The 20,206-nt window shown below is 32.7% G+C and overlaps 1 long non-coding RNA gene across 1 annotated transcript; it reads right to left on the bottom strand.

Annotated features, from left to right (window-relative positions):
- Positions 1-1,825: 1,825 nt before the first annotated feature.
- Positions 1,826-4,883, bottom strand: LOC129926502 (uncharacterized). Its single transcript, XR_008778194.1, has 2 exons — positions 3,942-4,883; positions 1,826-3,803 (listed from the first exon to the last, which is right to left on the bottom strand). It is a non-coding gene; the product is annotated as an uncharacterized LOC129926502 (long non-coding RNA).
- Positions 4,884-20,206: the final 15,323 nt, after the last annotated feature.

Here is a 20,206-nt window from a genome sequence, read left to right as displayed (position 1 = left end):
ATGTGCCTAAAATCAAAATCAAATCAAATCTTCATGACAAAACATTAGTAAGAAAGCCACTGTCAATGTCCCTTAAGGAAAAAAATCCCCATTGAGACCCCATATTCTTTTCAGTCCCTTGCCCTTGTGGTACTTCTCGGAACTGTCTGTGGCTCTGATAAGTTTGATCGCTGAGATGATTAGGTCAATAATATGTCTGATATTCAATGCAACCTCTCCGTGTAGAATTTAACGTTAGGATATTGTTCTTTATTAAAAAAAAACACTTTCTCAGTCAAAGCATGGGCTCCATCAGTTGTTACACTTGACATCTTATTCCAAGCCAACCCAACACTTTCAACACATTCTTCATAGAATTTATTAAATACTGGTCTGAGTGTGTGTCTTTAACTGAGTGTTTCGAATACCAATAAGCATAATCTTCGTTTGCTTTAAACTTTTTAGAATAACATGAAGAGACAATGTTATTTAGCTTCTTCATCATAGTTGAAAAGAAGATATTTAAATATCGTAATTATTTAAAATGAGTTATTTTTAATATATTGGCATTTTTAAATGTTGTATCTGTGGGCTCACCTGAATTCTGTAGGTTTCTGCGGGCCGCATGTGGCCCGCGGTCTGTTATTTGCCCACCCCTGATCTAAATGAATCAAGTTCTTTTGATTCTACACAATCTTCTACTACTAAAAGTAATATCAAGACTACCAATGTACGTTAGTGTTTAAGTAAATATTTATTTTTGCAGCAGTTTCAGTTTTATTGTGACATTCCAAAAAGTTTAAACAAGTTTATACATTGATTTGATTGACTTGTTTTGATGTATATGTATACCTTGTAATCAAAGTGGCATTCATTTTTTGTTTAAATTGTAACTGGTCTGTGCTAAATTACTGAATTCATATTTTGAGATAACTATTAATGTATTTGAAAGTTAATGGTAAAGAGAAGTAACTGCAACAGGTCATTATGCTGGCCTCAATACACCTTGAAATGTACAGTAATTACTTCAATGAACAAGAAGAATTTTAATCAGCGATGAAATTACCAAAAAAAAGATATGACAGGAAAAGCTATTAAGATCTAGTCAGTGATTTCCCTCTACAAACTCTTAGTCAACTAATCTAATTGACTTCAATATTCAATCATTATCAAAAAGAAACCATTCCAAAGACAAAGTGAATGATAGACAAAAAATGGGAAAAGCTTTTTGATGTAGAGCAAAATGTTAATATATTCAAGTTAAAGTAAAGTTCCATTAGCAGACTTTGCAATCTGTATGACAGATGATATAAAAGTCATCTGTTTCTGTGTCTTATGGTCAATGAGGGTGTCAGGTGGCCAGCACAATGACCAACCACCTTTACTTTTCTCCACTAAATGTCAGGAACCCATTGGAGCTGGCTGGACTGAAAGGTGCCTAATATAAAAAAAAAACAGTCTTCAAACCCTAGACTCATGTTTGACAGCCAAGCAATAACTGCTTAGCCACCACACTTCCAAGTGAATTATATAGCTTTTAACTGTTTGCTCATCTTTCATTCTACAACTAAAGCAAGGTAATTATGTATTGTTAGGGACAGGGGTGGTCTCAATGCTGTCTGGAATGATTCAAGAGAATATAAGTATTATGTTGGCGTGGCTGGGCCCAAGGTCATGTCTAGCCTGGGCTAACAAGAAGTTACAGTTGCCAAAAGGTAATGTTACTGGCTACTGGGTGGGTTGTATCTGTGCACCTCAGTCTGTGACCAAGGGGCTTGAGTCATCTAAGGTACCAGACAACTAAACAAATCTAGCAAACTAAAAGAAATCTAGAAACATAAAGAAGAAATACAAAAATGAGACTTTAATTTAAATGACTAAGGCAGCAGTTACAATCTAGTACATAAACTTTAGAAGTGGCCATCATGAAAGCACTGGGCAGGGCTTGGCCATATTTTTAAAACAAACTGCCAGTTATTTTGACAGTTGTTCAAATATAAAGTAGATTTACACATAGTAAAATTTTAAAAAATAAAAATAGTTCTGAAACTTACAGGTAGTCCCAGGTACAGAATAATTAAAACTGACACAGAGACCACTGGTCAACAGTACAGGAAGCAGCATAGGCTCTATTTTAAGTACTCCACCCTAACCCATATAATAATATAATAATAGGCAGAAATACAACTATACAGCTTAGCACTAGCCTACAAAAGTAAAAATAAAAATACATAAAAATAGCTTTGGGAGCGCCAGTTCACAATTATAAAAAAGTTAATAAAGTCTAGGTCTAATGTTTGTTTTGTTGGATTTACATGTGTTCCATCAGAAATAGAGATTACATCCTAGCCGTAACCTCCAACAGGACAGTGAGTGTTAACACCAGAGACTATGGAGATGGCAAAGTGGATACCCCATGATCACCATTAGATAAGACAAAGTGAATTAGTATTTTAAAGTTTTAAATAGACTAAGGGGATAAACTCATTGCTTTAGTGAAGACTGACAATACCAAATAGTAAATATTAATATACTCTTTATTTATAGCACAATATGTAGGTCCTAGATGGGCTGCGCAGCAACAGGAAATACTGCATTCCTCACCTATCTTCGGACTCGAAGATAAGCCTTATCATTATTATTATTTATAAAAATTTCTCCTCTAAGATATCAGACGAAAACTCAAAACTGCATTCATGGTAACAGCAAAACATTCATATTATAACAGCATAGAAAATGTTAACAGTTTTATTTTAAATATAATAATATAACAATATTATAATAGAGCTAAATAATGTCAAGTCACTATTTACACTGTAAAAAGCATAGAACAAATTGTGCAGGGATGTGACATTAAACATTTTATGATAGCACACAAAAGCAGGGGAGATAAAAAATTGAATTAAAAACATAATGTAGCAAGGCTTTGGTGTTGTGACTATAGAGTATTGAATGTTAACTGAAGACACGTATAGTTATTACAACATTTTCCGGTGGAAGTGATGTTCTGCATTAGAATTCATAAATAATATACATATACAAGTTTGCTTAATACTGGTACAATAATAATAACGATAATATACTACAGCACCTTCCTCCTTCAAAATACAAAAACATTTAACTGAAACAACAAGAAGAGTGAGGGAAAAAAAGGAATATTTAAAAAAAAAAATTTACAAATGACTGGACTGATTGTCAAGATATATCTAAATATAGACCAAGTTTTACAAGTCAATTATAGTTCTTACAAAGTACATCACTTGAGTACTTGTACCTATATTAGAAATGATTGTTCTTTTCATTGTACCTGTTAGGTTTTCTGACTTTGCGACCACTTCCGGTAATGTAACCATGTTGTGAGGATGGGTTACAGGGTTCAGGATGTATAACTGTCGGTGTAGAAGTATGTGTCACCACTAGAGTACCTAAGCATGGGTACTCAACCTGAGGTTAGGAGCATTCTTCATTGTTTCCTACTGAGTTCCATATTGCAGCTTGGTCACCAAAATTGTCTTGAGAAGGTCTGGTTTTGAAGTAGCATTAGGGAAATGTTAATTTCTTTCAAACGCAGTAGGAATGTAAAAACATCAACACCAATTAGCAATCAAAAGATAATGGCAGGTTCCCTTAGAGCACAAGAAAGTCTCTAAATAATGGTAGAAAAGGAAAATCTCTAATATATCCAGTGTGTCTGTGTCTTTGCCTCTAGGAATTGTTTTACTTCTCAAGATGTTCACTGTTATGTATTTATCTGGGCTGTCTGTTGCTTTAGCGTTTTGGACTTCATCTGTAAATCAGCAGAATGTAGCCTACCTCATCTTGATCTGTAAATCAAAACAATTGAATATATCAACTAAAATAATTTTCTTTTTTTAATCAAAATATTTTGCTTTAATCTAAAACATTTATTCTCAAAATTCTTGCATTAAAATCTTTGCTATACTGTTATGATATGTATTTACCTGGGTTGTCTGTTGCTTTAGCGTTTTGGACTTCATCTGTTCTTCCAGTTTAGTTATGTATGCTCAGCATTTGAAACAGAAAAAAAAACAAACAAATAGTTTACTTAAAAATGTATAGCTATTATAAAATACTATAATTACTATACAAAAGATCTAGTCTAGATATTTAATGATATCTTTCGATATCATTGTAAAAAAAAAAAAAAGGGACAAAAAATGTAATGTATTAAACAATGTCTTGGATCAACAATTCAATTGATGACTATTACTACATCTAGTCCTCAGCTAAAATTCCTCATGTTTAAAAAATAATACAATATCCTTTCCAATAAGTACGAAGATGGCTGTGGAGTCCGATCTTCGCTCTCAAAAATGTCCAAGTCCATTTTTTATTCTACCTAAACAAAGATGGCCATGGAGACCGATCTTTTTTTCCTCAACTACATCCTTTAAACACGAAGATGGCTAAGGAGTCCAGTCTTCGCTTTTAAAATTCCTCCATTAATCAATCCTATGAACACAAAGATGGCTAAGGAGCCCAGTCTTTGCTTTTAAAATTCCTCCATTAATCAATCCTATGAACACAAAGATGGCTAAGGAGCCCAGTCTTTGCTTTTAATAGTCCTCCATTAATCATTCCTATGAACACGAAGATGGCTAAGGAGTCCGGTCTTCGCTTTTCAAAAGTCCTAACTAAGCTAAACATAGTAAAGTCATCAATTAAATGTGTTTCTCCGCAACTATTTAGTTGGTACGCAAGTGCAACTACATCCTTTAAACACGAAGATGGCTAAGGAGTCCAAATGGACAAAAAATGTAATGTGTGAAACAATGTTAATACCTTAAATCATCCTCTTGCTAGCATTTGAAGTCAGTTCTTAATCACAGGTAGCAGCACATACAAGTGTCTGTAAATCAGCAGGATGTAGCCTACCTCATCTTGATCTGTAAATCAAAACAATTGAATATATCAACTAAAATAATTTTCTTTTTTTAATCAAAATATTTTGCTTTAATCTAAAACATTTATTCTCAAAATTCTTGCATTAAAATCTTTGCTATACTGTTATGATATGTATTTACCTGGGTTGTCTGTTGCTTTAGCGTTTTGGACTTCATCTGTTCTTCCAGTTTAGTTATGTATGCTCAGCATTTGAAACAGAAAAAAAAAAAAACAAATAGTTTACTTAAAAATGTATAGCTATTATAAAATACTATAATTACTATACAAAAGATCTAGTCTAGATATTTAATGATATCTTTCGATATCATTGTAAAAAAAAAAAAAAGGGACAAAAAATGTAATGTATTAAACAATGTCTTGGATCAACAATTCAATTGATGACTATTACTACATCTAGTCCTCAGCTAAAATTCCTCATGTTTAAAAAATAATACAATATCCTTTCCAATAAGTACGAAGATGGCTGTGGAGTCCGATCTTCGCTCTCAAAAATGTCCAAGTCCATTTTTTATTCTACCTAAACAAAGATGGCCATGGAGACCGATCTTTTTTTCCTCAACTACATCCTTTAAACATGAAGATGGCTAAGGAGTCCAGTCTTCGCTTTTAAAATTCCTCCATTAATCAATCCTATGAACACAAAGATGGCTAAGGAGCCCAGTCTTTGCTTTTAAAATTCCTCCATTAATCAATCCTATGAACACAAAGATGGCTAAGGAGCCCAGTCTTTGCTTTTAATAGTCCTCCATTAATCATTCCTATGAACACGAAGATGGCTAAGGAGTCCGGTCTTCGCTTTTCAAAAGTCCTAACTAAGCTAAACATAGTAAAGTCATCAATTAAATGTGTTTCTCCACAACTATTTAGTTGGTACGCAAGTGCAACTACATCCTTTAAACACGAAGATGGCTAAGGAGTCCAAATGGACAAAAAATGTAATGTGTGAAACAATGTTAATACCTTAAATCATCCTCTTGCTAGCATTTGAAGTCAGTTCTTAATCACAGGTAGCAGCACATACAAGTGTCTGTAAATCAGCAGGATGTAGCCTACCTCATCTTGATCTGTAAATCAAAACAATTGAATATATCAACTAAAATAATTTTCTTTTTTTAATCAAAATATTTTGCTTTAATCTAAAACATTTATTCTCAAAATTCTTGCATTAAAATCTTTGCTATACTGTTATGATAGGTATTTACCTGGGTTGTCTGTTGCTTTAGCGTTTTGGACTTCATCTGTTCTTCCAGTTTAGTTATGTATGCTCAGCATTTGAAACAGAAAAAAAAAAAAACAAATAGTTTACTTAAAAATGTATAGCTATTATAAAATACTATAATTACTATACAAAAGATCTAGTCTAGATATTTAATGATATCTTTCGATATCATTGTAAAATAAAAAAAAAGGGACAAAAAATGTAATATATTAAACAATGTCTTGGATCAACAATTCAATTGATGACTATTACTACATCTAGTCCTCAGCTAAAATTCCTCATGTTTAAAAAATAATACAATATCCTTTCCAATAAGTACGAAGATGGCTGTGGAGTCCGATCTTCGCTCTAAAAAATGTCCAAGTCCATTTTTTATTCTACCTAAACAAAGATGGCCATGGAGACCGATCTTTTTTTCCTCAACTACATCCTTTAAACACGAAGATGGCTAAGGAGTCCAGTCTTCGCTTTTAAAATTCCTCCATTAATCAATCCTATGAACACAAAGATGGCTAAGGAGCCCAGTCTTTGCTTTTAAAATTCCTCCATTAATCAATCCTATGAACACAAAGATGGCTAAGGAGCCCAGTCTTTGCTTTTAATAGTCCTCCATTAATCATTCCTATGAACACGAAGATGGCTAAGGAGTCCGGTCTTCGCTTTTCAAAAGTCCTAACTAAGCTAAACATAGTAAAGTCATCAATTAAATGTGTTTCTCCGCAACTATTTAGTTAGTACGCAAGTGCAACTACATCCTTTAAACACTAAGATGGCTAAGGAGTCCAAATGGACAAAAAATGTAATGTGTGAAACAATGTTAATACCTTAAATCATCCTCTTGCTAGCATTTGAAGTCAGTTCTTAATCACAGGTAGCAGCACATACAAGTGTCTGTAAATCAGCAGGATGTAGCCTACCTCATCTTGATCTGTAAATCAAAACAATTGAATATATCAACTAAAATAATTTTCTTTTTTTAATCAAAATATTTTGCTTTAATCTAAAACATTTATTCTCAAAATTCTTGCATTAAAATCTTTGCTATACTGTTATGATAGGTATTTACCTGGGTTGTCTGTTGCTTTAGCGTTTTGGACTTCATCTGTTCTTCCAGTTTAGTTATGTATGCTCAGCATTTGAAACAGAAAAAAAAAAAAACAAATAGTTTACTTAAAAATGTATAGCTATTATAAAATACTATAATTACTATACAAAAGATCTAGTCTAGATATTTAATGATATCTTTCGATATCATTGTAAAAAAAAAAAAAAGGGACAAAAAATGTAATGTCTTGGATCAACAATTCAATTGATGACTATTACTACATCTAGTCCTCAGCTAAAATTCCTCATGTTTAAAAAATAATACAATATCCTTTCCAATAAGTACGAAGATGGCTGTGGAGTCCGATCTTCGCTCTCAAAAATGTCCAAGTCCATTTTTTATTCTACCTAAACAAAGATGGCCATGGAGACCGATCTTTTTTTCCTCAACTACATCCTTTAAACACGAAGATGGCTAAGGAGTCCAGTCTTCGCTTTTAAAATTCCTCCATTAATCAATCCTATGAACACAAAGATGGCTAAGGAGCCCAGTCTTTGCTTTTAAAATTCCTCCATTAATCAATCCTATGAACACAAAGATGGCTAAGGAGCCCAGTCTTTGCTTTTAATAGTCCTCCATTAATCATTCCTATGAACACGAAGATGGCTAAGGAGTCCGGTCTTCGCTTTTCAAAAGTCCTAACTAAGCTAAACATAGTAAAGTCATCAATTAAATGTGTTTCTCCGCAACTATTTAGTTGGTACGCAAGTGCAACTACATCCTTTAAACACTAAGATGGCTAAGGAGTCCAAATGGACAAAAAATGTAATGTGTGAAACAATGTTAATACCTTAAATCATCCTCTTGCTAGCATTTGAAGTCAGTTCTTAATCACAGGTAGCAGCACATACAAGTGTCTGTAAATCAGCAGGATGTAGCCTACCTCATCTTGATCTGTAAATCAAAACAATTGAATATATCAACTAAAATAATTTTCTTTTTTTAATCAAAATATTTTGCTTTAATCTAAAACATTTATTCTCAAAATTCTTGCATTAAAATCTTTGCTATACTGTTATGATAGGTATTTACCTGGGTTGTCTGTTGCTTTAGCGTTTTGGACTTCATCTGTTCTTCCAGTTTAGTTATGTATGCTCAGCATTTGAAACAGAAAAAAAAAAAAACAAATAGTTTACTTAAAAATGTATAGCTATTATAAAATACTATAATTACTATACAAAAGATCTAGTCTAGATATTTAATGATATCTTTCGATATCATTGTAAAAAAAAAAAAAAGGGACAAAAAATGTAATATATTAAACAATGTCTTGGATCAACAATTCAATTGATGACTATTACTACATCTAGTCCTCAGCTAAAATTCCTCATGTTTAAAAAATAATACAATATCCTTTCCAATAAGTACGAAGATGGCTGTGGAGTCCGATCTTCGCTCTCAAAAATGTCCAAGTCCATTTTTTATTCTACCTAAACAAAGATGGCCATGGAGACCGATCTTTTTTTCCTCAACTACATCCTTTAAACACGAAGATGGCTAAGGAGTCCAGTCTTCGCTTTTAAAATTCCTCCATTAATCAATCCTATGAACACAAAGATGGCTAAGGAGCCCAGTCTTTGCTTTTAAAATTCCTCCATTAATCAATCCTATGAACACAAAGATGGCTAAGGAGCCCAGTCTTTGCTTTTAATAGTCCTCCATTAATCATTCCTATGAACACGAAGATGGCTAAGGAGTCCGGTCTTCGCTTTTCAAAAGTCCTAACTAAGCTAAACATAGTAAAGTCATCAATTAAATGTGTTTCTCCGCAACTATTTAGTTGGTACGCAAGTGCAACTACATCCTTTAAACACGAAGATGGCTAAGGAGTCCAAATGGACAAAAAATGTAATGTGTGAAACAATGTTAATACCTTAAATCATCCTCTTGCTAGCATTTGAAGTCAGTTCTTAATCACAGGTAGCAGCACATACAAGTGTCTGTAAATCAGCAGGATGTAGCCTACCTCATCTTGATCTGTAAATCAAAACAATTGAATATATCAACTAAAATAATTTTCTTTTTTTAATCAAAATATTTTGCTTTAATCTAAAACATTTATTCTCAAAATTCTTGCATTAAAATCTTTGCTATACTGTTAAGATATGTATTTACCTGGGTTGTCTGTTGCTTTAGCGTTTTGGACTTCATCTGTTCTTCCAGTTTAGTTATGTATGCTCAGCATTTGAAACAGAAAAAAAAACAAACAAATAGTTTACTTAAAAATGTATAGCTATTATAAAATACTATAATTACTATACAAAAGATCTAGTCTAGATATTTAATGATATCTTTCGATATCATTGTAAAAAAAAAAAAAAGGGACAAAAAATGTAATGTATTAAACAATGTCTTGGATCAACAATTCAATTGATGACTATTACTACATCTAGTCCTCAGCTAAAATTCCTCATGTTTAAAAAATAATACAATATCCTTTCCAATAAGTACGAAGATGGCTGTGGAGTCCGATCTTCGCTCTCAAAAATGTCCAAGTCCATTTTTTATTCTACCTAAACAAAGATGGCCATGGAGACCGATCTTTTTTTCCTCAACTACATCCTTTAAACACGAAGATGGCTAAGGAGTCCAGTCTTCGCTTTTAAAATTCCTCCATTAATCAATCCTATGAACACAAAGATGGCTAAGGAGCCCAGTCTTTGCTTTTAAAATTCCTCCATTAATCAATCCTATGAACACAAAGATGGCTAAGGAGCCCAGTCTTTGCTTTTAATAGTCCTCCATTAATCATTCCTATGAACACGAAGATGGCTAAGGAGTCCGGTCTTCGCTTTTCAAAAGTCCTAACTAAGCTAAACATAGTAAAGTCATCAATTAAATGTGTTTCTCCACAACTATTTAGTTGGTACGCAAGTGCAACTACATCCTTTAAACACGAAGATGGCTAAGGAGTCCAAATGGACAAAAAATGTAATGTGTGAAACAATGTTAATACCTTAAATCATCCTCTTGCTAGCATTTGAAGTCAGTTCTTAATCACAGGTAGCAGCACATACAAGTGTCTGTAAATCAGCAGGATGTAGCCTACCTCATCTTGATCTGTAAATCAAAACAATTGAATATATCAACTAAAATAATTTTCTTTTTTTAATCAAAATATTTTGCTTTAATCTAAAACATTTATTCTCAAAATTCTTGCATTAAAATCTTTGCTATACTGTTATGATAGGTATTTACCTGGGTTGTCTGTTGCTTTAGCGTTTTGGACTTCATCTGTTCTTCCAGTTTAGTTATGTATGCTCAGCATTTGAAACAGAAAAAAAAAAAAACAAATAGTTTACTTAAAAATGTATAGCTATTATAAAATACTATAATTACTATACAAAAGATCTAGTCTAGATATTTAATGATATCTTTCGATATCATTGTAAAAAAAAAAAAAAGGGACAAAAAATGTAATGTCTTGGATCAACAATTCAATTGATGACTATTACTACATCTAGTCCTCAGCTAAAATTCCTCATGTTTAAAAAATAATACAATATCCTTTCCAATAAGTACGAAGATGGCTGTGGAGTCCGATCTTCGCTCTCAAAAATGTCCAAGTCCATTTTTTATTCTACCTAAACAAAGATGGCCATGGAGACCGATCTTTTTTTCCTCAACTACATCCTTTAAACACGAAGATGGCTAAGGAGTCCAGTCTTCGCTTTTAAAATTCCTCCATTAATCAATCCTATGAACACAAAGATGGCTAAGGAGCCCAGTCTTTGCTTTTAAAATTCCTCCATTAATCAATCCTATGAACACAAAGATGGCTAAGGAGCCCAGTCTTTGCTTTTAATAGTCCTCCATTAATCATTCCTATGAACACGAAGATGGCTAAGGAGTCCGGTCTTCGCTTTTCAAAAGTCCTAACTAAGCTAAACATAGTAAAGTCATCAATTAAATGTGTTTCTCCGCAACTATTTAGTTGGTACGCAAGTGCAACTACATCCTTTAAACACGAAGATGGCTAAGGAGTCCAAATGGACAAAAAATGTAATGTGTGAAACAATGTTAATACCTTAAATCATCCTCTTGCTAGCATTTGAAGTCAGTTCTTAATCACAGGTAGCAGCACATACAAGTGTCTGTAAATCAGCAGGATGTAGCCTACCTCATCTTGATCTGTAAATCAAAACAATTGAATATATCAACTAAAATAATTTTCTTTTTTTAATCAAAATATTTTGCTTTAATCTAAAACATTTATTCTCAAAATTCTTGCATTAAAATCTTTGCTATACTGTTAAGATATGTATTTACCTGGGTTGTCTGTTGCTTTAGCGTTTTGGACTTCATCTGTTCTTCCAGTTTAGTTATGTATGCTCAGCATTTGAAACAGAAAAAAAAACAAACAAATAGTTTACTTAAAAATGTATAGCTATTATAAAATACTATAATTACTATACAAAAGATCTAGTCTAGATATTTAATGATATCTTTCGATATCATTGTAAAAAAAAAAAAAAGGGACAAAAAATGTAATGTATTAAACAATGTCTTGGATCAACAATTCAATTGATGACTATTACTACATCTAGTCCTCAGCTAAAATTCCTCATGTTTAAAAAATAATACAATATCCTTTCCAATAAGTACGAAGATGGCTGTGGAGTCCGATCTTCGCTCTCAAAAATGTCCAAGTCCATTTTTTATTCTACCTAAACAAAGATGGCCATGGAGACCGATCTTTTTTTCCTCAACTACATCCTTTAAACACGAAGATGGCTAAGGAGTCCAGTCTTCGCTTTTAAAATTCCTCCATTAATCAATCCTATGAACACAAAGATGGCTAAGGAGCCCAGTCTTTGCTTTTAAAATTCCTCCATTAATCAATCCTATGAACACAAAGATGGCTAAGGAGCCCAGTCTTTGCTTTTAATAGTCCTCCATTAATCATTCCTATGAACACGAAGATGGCTAAGGAGTCCGGTCTTCGCTTTTCAAAAGTCCTAACTAAGCTAAACATAGTAAAGTCATCAATTAAATGTGTTTCTCCACAACTATTTAGTTGGTACGCAAGTGCAACTACATCCTTTAAACACGAAGATGGCTAAGGAGTCCAAATGGACAAAAAATGTAATGTGTGAAACAATGTTAATACCTTAAATCATCCTCTTGCTAGCATTTGAAGTCAGTTCTTAATCACAGGTAGCAGCACATACAAGTGTCTGTAAATCAGCAGGATGTAGCCTACCTCATCTTGATCTGTAAATCAAAACAATTGAATATATCAACTAAAATAATTTTCTTTTTTTAATCAAAATATTTTGCTTTAATCTAAAACATTTATTCTCAAAATTCTTGCATTAAAATCTTTGCTATACTGTTATGATAGGTATTTACCTGGGTTGTCTGTTGCTTTAGCGTTTTGGACTTCATCTGTTCTTCCAGTTTAGTTATGTATGCTCAGCATTTGAAACAGAAAAAAAAAAAAACAAATAGTTTACTTAAAAATGTATAGCTATTATAAAATACTATAATTACTATACAAAAGATCTAGTCTAGATATTTAATGATATCTTTCGATATCATTGTAAAAAAAAAAAAAAGGGACAAAAAATGTAATGTCTTGGATCAACAATTCAATTGATGACTATTACTACATCTAGTCCTCAGCTAAAATTCCTCATGTTTAAAAAATAATACAATATCCTTTCCAATAAGTACGAAGATGGCTGTGGAGTCCGATCTTCGCTCTCAAAAATGTCCAAGTCCATTTTTTATTCTACCTAAACAAAGATGGCCATGGAGACCGATCTTTTTTTCCTCAACTACATCCTTTAAACACGAAGATGGCTAAGGAGTCCAGTCTTCGCTTTTAAAATTCCTCCATTAATCAATCCTATGAACACAAAGATGGCTAAGGAGCCCAGTCTTTGCTTTTAAAATTCCTCCATTAATCAATCCTATGAACACAAAGATGGCTAAGGAGCCCAGTCTTTGCTTTTAATAGTCCTCCATTAATCATTCCTATGAACACGAAGATGGCTAAGGAGTCCGGTCTTCGCTTTTCAAAAGTCCTAACTAAGCTAAACATAGTAAAGTCATCAATTAAATGTGTTTCTCCGCAACTATTTAGTTGGTACGCAAGTGCAACTACATCCTTTAAACACGAAGATGGCTAAGGAGTCCAAATGGACAAAAAATGTAATGTGTGAAACAATGTTAATACCTTAAATCATCCTCTTGCTAGCATTTGAAGTCAGTTCTTAATCACAGGTAGCAGCACATACAAGTGTCTGTAAATCAGCAGGATGTAGCCTACCTCATCTTGATCTGTAAATCAAAACAATTGAATATATCAACTAAAATAATTTTCTTTTTTTAATCAAAATATTTTGCTTTAATCTAAAACATTTATTCTCAAAATTCTTGCATTAAAATCTTTGCTATACTGTTATGATAGGTATTTACCTGGGTTGTCTGTTGCTTTAGCGTTTTGGACTTCATCTGTTCTTCCAGTTTAGTTATGTATGCTCAGCATTTGAAACAGAAAAAAAAAAAAAAATAGTATACTTAAAAATGTATAGCTATTATAAAATACTATAATTACTATACAAAAGATCTAGTCTAGATATTTAATGATATCTTTCGATATCATTGTAAAATAAAAAAAAAGGGACAAAAAATGTAATATATTAAACAATGTCTTGGATCAACAATTCAATTGATGACTATTACTACATCTAGTCCTCAGCTAAAATTCCTCATGTTTAAAAAATAATACAATATCCTTTCCAATAAGTACGAAGATGGCTGTGGAGTCCGATCTTCGCTCTCAAAAATGTCCAAGTCCATTTTTTATTCTACCTAAACAAAGATGGCCATGGAGACCGATCTTTTTTTCCTCAACTACATCCTTTAAACACGAAGATGGCTAAGGAGTCCAGTCTTCGCTTTTAAAATTCCTCCATTAATCAATCCTATGAACACAAAGATGGCTAAGGAGCCCAGTCTTTGCTTTTAAAATTCCTCCATTAATCAATCCTATGAACACAAAGATGGCTAAGGAGCCCAGTCTTTGCTTTTAATAGTCCTCCATTAATCATTCCTATGAACACGAAGATGGCTAAGGAGTCCGGTCTTCGCTTTTCAAAAGTCCTAACTAAGCTAAACATAGTAAAGTCATCAATTAAATGTGTTTCTCCGCAACTATTTAGTTAGTACGCAAGTGCAACTACATCCTTTAAACACTAAGATGGCTAAGGAGTCCAAATGGACAAAAAATGTAATGTGTGAAACAATGTTAATACCTTAAATCATCCTCTTGCTAGCATTTGAAGTCAGTTCTTAATCACAGGTAGCAGCACATACAAGTGTCTGTAAATCAGCAGGATGTAGCCTACCTCATCTTGATCTGTAAATCAAAACAATTGAATATATCAACTAAAATAATTTTCTTTTTTTAATCAAAATATTTTGCTTTAATCTAAAACATTTATTCTCAAAATTCTTGCATTAAAATCTTTGCTATACTGTTATGATAGGTATTTACCTGGGTTGTCTGTTGCTTTAGCGTTTTGGACTTCATCTGTTCTTCCAGTTTAGTTATGTATGCTCAGCATTTGAAACAGAAAAAAAAAAAAAAATAGTATACTTAAAAATGTATAGCTATTATAAAATACTATAATTACTATACAAAAGATCTAGTCTAGATATTTAATGATATCTTTCGATATCATTGTAAAAAAAAAAAAAAGGGACAAAAAATGTAATGTCTTGGATCAACAATTCAATTGATGACTATTACTACATCTAGTCCTCAGCTAAAATTCCTCATGTTTAAAAAATAATACAATATCCTTTCCAATAAGTACGAAGATGGCTGTGGAGTCCGATCTTCGCTCTCAAAAATGTCCAAGTCCATTTTTTATTCTACCTAAACAAAGATGGCCATGGAGACCGATCTTTTTTTCCTCAACTACATCCTTTAAACACGAAGATGGCTAAGGAGTCCAGTCTTCGCTTTTAAAATTCCTCCATTAATCAATCCTATGAACACAAAGATGGCTAAGGAGCCCAGTCTTTGCTTTTAAAATTCCTCCATTAATCAATCCTATGAACACAAAGATGGCTAAGGAGCCCAGTCTTTGCTTTTAATAGTCCTCCATTAATCATTCCTATGAACACGAAGATGGCTAAGGAGTCCGGTCTTCGCTTTTCAAAAGTCCTAACTAAGCTAAACATAGTAAAGTCATCAATTAAATGTGTTTCTCCGCAACTATTTAGTTGGTACGCAAGTGCAACTACATCCTTTAAACACGAAGATGGCTAAGGAGTCCAAATGGACAAAAAATGTAATGTGTGAAACAATGTTAATACCTTAAATCATCCTCTTGCTAGCATTTGAAGTCAGTTCTTAATCACAGGTAGCAGCACATACAAGTGTCTGTAAATCAGCAGGATGTAGCCTACCTCATCTTGATCTGTAAATCAAAACAATTGAATATATCAACTAAAATAATTTTCTTTTTTTAATCAAAATATTTTGCTTTAATCTAAAACATTTATTCTCAAAATTCTTGCATTAAAATCTTTGCTATACTGTTATGATAGGTATTTACCTGGGTTGTCTGTTGCTTTAGCGTTTTGGACTTCATCTGTTCTTCCAGTTTAGTTATGTATGCTCAGCATTTGAAACAGAAAAAAAAAAAAAAAAATAGTTTACTTAAAAATGTATAGCTATTATAAAATACTATAATTACTATACAAAAGATCTAGTCTAGATATTTAATGATATCTTTCGATATCATTGTAAAAAAAAAAAAAAGGGACAAAAAATGTAATGTCTTGGATCAACAATTCAATTGATGACTATTACTACATCTAGTCCTCAGCTAAAATTCCTCATGTTTAAAAAATAATACAATATCCTTTCCAATAAGTACGAAGATGGCTGTGGAGTCCGATCTTCGCTCTCAAAAATGTCCAAGTCCATTTTTTATTCTACCTAAACAAAGATGGCCATGGAGACCGATCTTTTTTTCCTCAACTACATCCTTTAAACACGAAGATGGCTAAGGAGTCCAGTCTTCGCTTTTAAAATTCCTCCATTAATCAATCCTATGAACACAAAGATGGCTAAGGAGCCCAGTCTTTGCTTTTAAAATTCCTCCATTAATCAATCCTATGAACACAAAGATGGCTAAGGAGCCCAGTCTTTGCTTTTAATAGTCCTCCATTAATCATTCCTATGAACACGAAGATGGCTAAGGAGTCCGGTCTTCGCTTTTCAAAAGTCCTAACTAAGCTAAACATAGTAAAGTCATCAATTAAATGTGTTTCTCCGCAACTATTTAGTTGGTACGCAAGTGCAACTACATCCTTTAAACACGAAGATGGCTAAGGAGTCCAAATGGACAAAAAATGTAATGTGTGAAACAATGTTAATACCTTAAATCATCCTCTTGCTAGCATTTGAAGTCAGTTCTTAATCACAGGTAGCAGCACATACAAGTGTCTGTAAATCAGCAGGATGTAGCCTACCTCATCTTGATCTGTAAATCAAAACAATTGAATATATCAACTAAAATAATTTTCTTTTTTTAATCAAAATATTTTGCTTTAATCTAAAACATTTATTCTCAAAATTCTTGCATTAAAATCTTTGCTATACTGTTATGATAGGTATTTACCTGGGTTGTCTGTTGCTTTAGCGTTTTGGACTTCATCTGTTCTTCCAGTTTAGTTATGTATGCTCAGCATTTGAAACAGAAAAAAAAAAAAACAAATAGTTTACTTAAAAATGTATAGCTATTATAAAATACTATAATTACTATACAAAAGATCTAGTCTAGATATTTAATGATATCTTTCGATATCATTGTAAAAAAAAAAAAAAGGGACAAAAAATGTAATGTCTTGGATCAACAATTCAATTGATGACTATTACTACATCTAGTCCTCAGCTAAAATTCCTCATGTTTAAAAAATAATACAATATCCTTTCCAATAAGTACGAAGATGGCTGTGGAGTCCGATCTTCGCTCTCAAAAATGTCCAAGTCCATTTTTTATTCTACCTAAACAAAGATGGCCATGGAGACCGATCTTTTTTTCCTCAACTACATCCTTTAAACACGAAGATGGCTAAGGAGTCCAGTCTTCGCTTTTAAAATTCCTCCATTAATCAATCCTATGAACACAAAGATGGCTAAGGAGCCCAGTCTTTGCTTTTAAAATTCCTCCATTAATCAATCCTATGAACACAAAGATGGCTAAGGAGCCCAGTCTTTGCTTTTAATAGTCCTCCATTAATCATTCCTATGAACACGAAGATGGCTAAGGAGTCCGGTCTTCGCTTTTCAAAAGTCCTAACTAAGCTAAACATAGTAAAGTCATCAATTAAATGTGTTTCTCCGCAACTATTTAGTTGGTACGCAAGTGCAACTACATCCTTTAAACACGAAGATGGCTAAGGAGTCCAAATGGACAAAAAATGTAATGTGTGAAACAATGTTAATACCTTAAATCATCCTCTTGCTAGCATTTGAAGTCAGTTCTTAATCACAGGTAGCAGCACATACAAGTGTCTGTAAATCAGCAGGATGTAGCCTACCTCATCTTGATCTGTAAATCAAAACAATTGAATATATCAACTAAAATAATTTTCTTTTTTTAATCAAAATATTTTGCTTTAATCTAAAACATTTATTCTCAAAATTCTTGCATTAAAATCTTTGCTATACTGTTATGATAGGTATTTACCTGGGTTGTCTGTTGCTTTAGCGTTTTGGACTTCATCTGTTCTTCCAGTTTAGTTATGTATGCTCAGCATTTGAAACAGAAAAAAAAAAAAACAAATAGTTTACTTAAAAATGTATAGCTATTATAAAATACTATAATTACTATACAAAAGATCTAGTCTAGATATTTAATGATATCTTTCGATATCATTGTAAAAAAAAAAAAAAGGGACAAAAAATGTAATGTCTTGGATCAACAATTCAATTGATGACTATTACTACATCTAGTCCTCAGCTAAAATTCCTCATGTTTAAAAAATAATACAATATCCTTTCCAATAAGTACGAAGATGGCTGTGGAGTCCGATCTTCGCTCTCAAAAATGTCCAAGTCCATTTTTTATTCTACCTAAACAAAGATGGCCATGGAGACCGATCTTTTTTTCCTCAACTACATCCTTTAAACACGAAGATGGCTAAGGAGTCCAGTCTTCGCTTTTAAAATTCCTCCATTAATCAATCCTATGAACACAAAGATGGCTAAGGAGCCCAGTCTTTGCTTTTAAAATTCCTCCATTAATCAATCCTATGAACACAAAGATGGCTAAGGAGCCCAGTCTTTGCTTTTAATAGTCCTCCATTAATCATTCCTATGAACACGAAGATGGCTAAGGAGTCCGGTCTTCGCTTTTCAAAAGTCCTAACTAAGCTAAACATAGTAAAGTCATCAATTAAATGTGTTTCTCCGCAACTATTTAGTTGGTACGCAAGTGCAACTACATCCTTTAAACACGAAGATGGCTAAGGAGTCCAAATGGACAAAAAATGTAATGTGTGAAACAATGTTAATACCTTAAATCATCCTCTTGCTAGCATTTGAAGTCAGTTCTTAATCACAGGTAGCAGCACATACAAGTGTCTGTAAATCAGCAGGATGTAGCCTACCTCATCTTGATCTGTAAATCAAAACAATTGAATATATCAACTAAAATAATTTTCTTTTTTTAATCAAAATATTTTGCTTTAATCTAAAACATTTATTCTCAAAATTCTTGCATTAAAATCTTTGCTATACTGTTATGATAGGTATTTACCTGGGTTGTCTGTTGCTTTAGCATTTTGGACTTCATCTGTTCTTCCAGTTTAGTTATGTATGCTCAGCATTTGAAACAGAAAAAAAAAAAAAAATAGTATACTTAAAAATGTATAGCTATTATAAAATACTATAATTACTATACAAAAGATCTAGTCTAGATATTTAATGATATCTTTCGATATCATTGTAAAAAAAAAAAAAAGGGACAAAAAATGTAATGTCTTGGATCAACAATTCAATTGATGACTATTACTACATCTAGTCCTCAGCTAAAATTCCTCATGTTTAAAAAATAATACAATATCCTTTCCAATAAGTACGAAGATGGCTGTGGAGTCCGATCTTCGCTCTCAAAAATGTCCAAGTCCATTTTTTATTCTACCTAAACAAAGATGGCCATGGAGACCGATCTTTTTTTCCTCAACTACATCCTTTAAACACGAAGATGGCTAAGGAGTCCAGTCTTCGCTTTTAAAATTCCTCCATTAATCAATCCTATGAACACAAAGATGGCTAAGGAGCCCAGTCTTTGCTTTTAAAATTCCTCCATTAATCAATCCTATGAACACAAAGATGGCTAAGGAGCCCAGTCTTTGCTTTTAATAGTCCTCCATTAATCATTCCTATGAACACGAAGATGGCTAAGGAGTCCGGTCTTCGCTTTTCAAAAGTCCTAACTAAGCTAAACATAGTAAAGTCATCAATTAAATGTGTTTCTCCGCAACTATTTAGTTGGTACGCAAGTGCAACTACATCCTTTAAACACGAAGATGGCTAAGGAGTCCAAATGGACAAAAAATGTAATGTGTGAAACAATGTTAATACCTTAAATCATCCTCTTGCTAGCATTTGAAGTCAGTTCTTAATCACAGGTAGCAGCACATACAAGTGTCTGTAAATCAGCAGGATGTAGCCTACCTCATCTTGATCTGTAAATCAAAACAATTGAATATATCAACTAAAATAATTTTCTTTTTTTAATCAAAATATTTTGCTTTAATCTAAAACATTTATTCTCAAAATTCTTGCATTAAAATCTTTGCTATACTGTTATGATAGGTATTTACCTGGGTTGTCTGTTGCTTTAGCGTTTTGGACTTCATCTGTTCTTCCAGTTTAGTTATGTATGCTCAGCATTTGAAACAGAAAAAAAAAAAAAAATAGTATACTTAAAAATGTATAGCTATTA

Source organism: Biomphalaria glabrata, chromosome 5 (assembly GCF_947242115.1).
Source record: "Biomphalaria glabrata chromosome 5, xgBioGlab47.1, whole genome shotgun sequence".
In the NCBI taxonomy this organism is placed as follows: Eukaryota; Metazoa; Mollusca; class Gastropoda; family Planorbidae; genus Biomphalaria; species Biomphalaria glabrata.
Note: the sequence above shows the minus strand (reverse complement) of the source record. Positions and strands in the feature narration are given on the sequence as shown.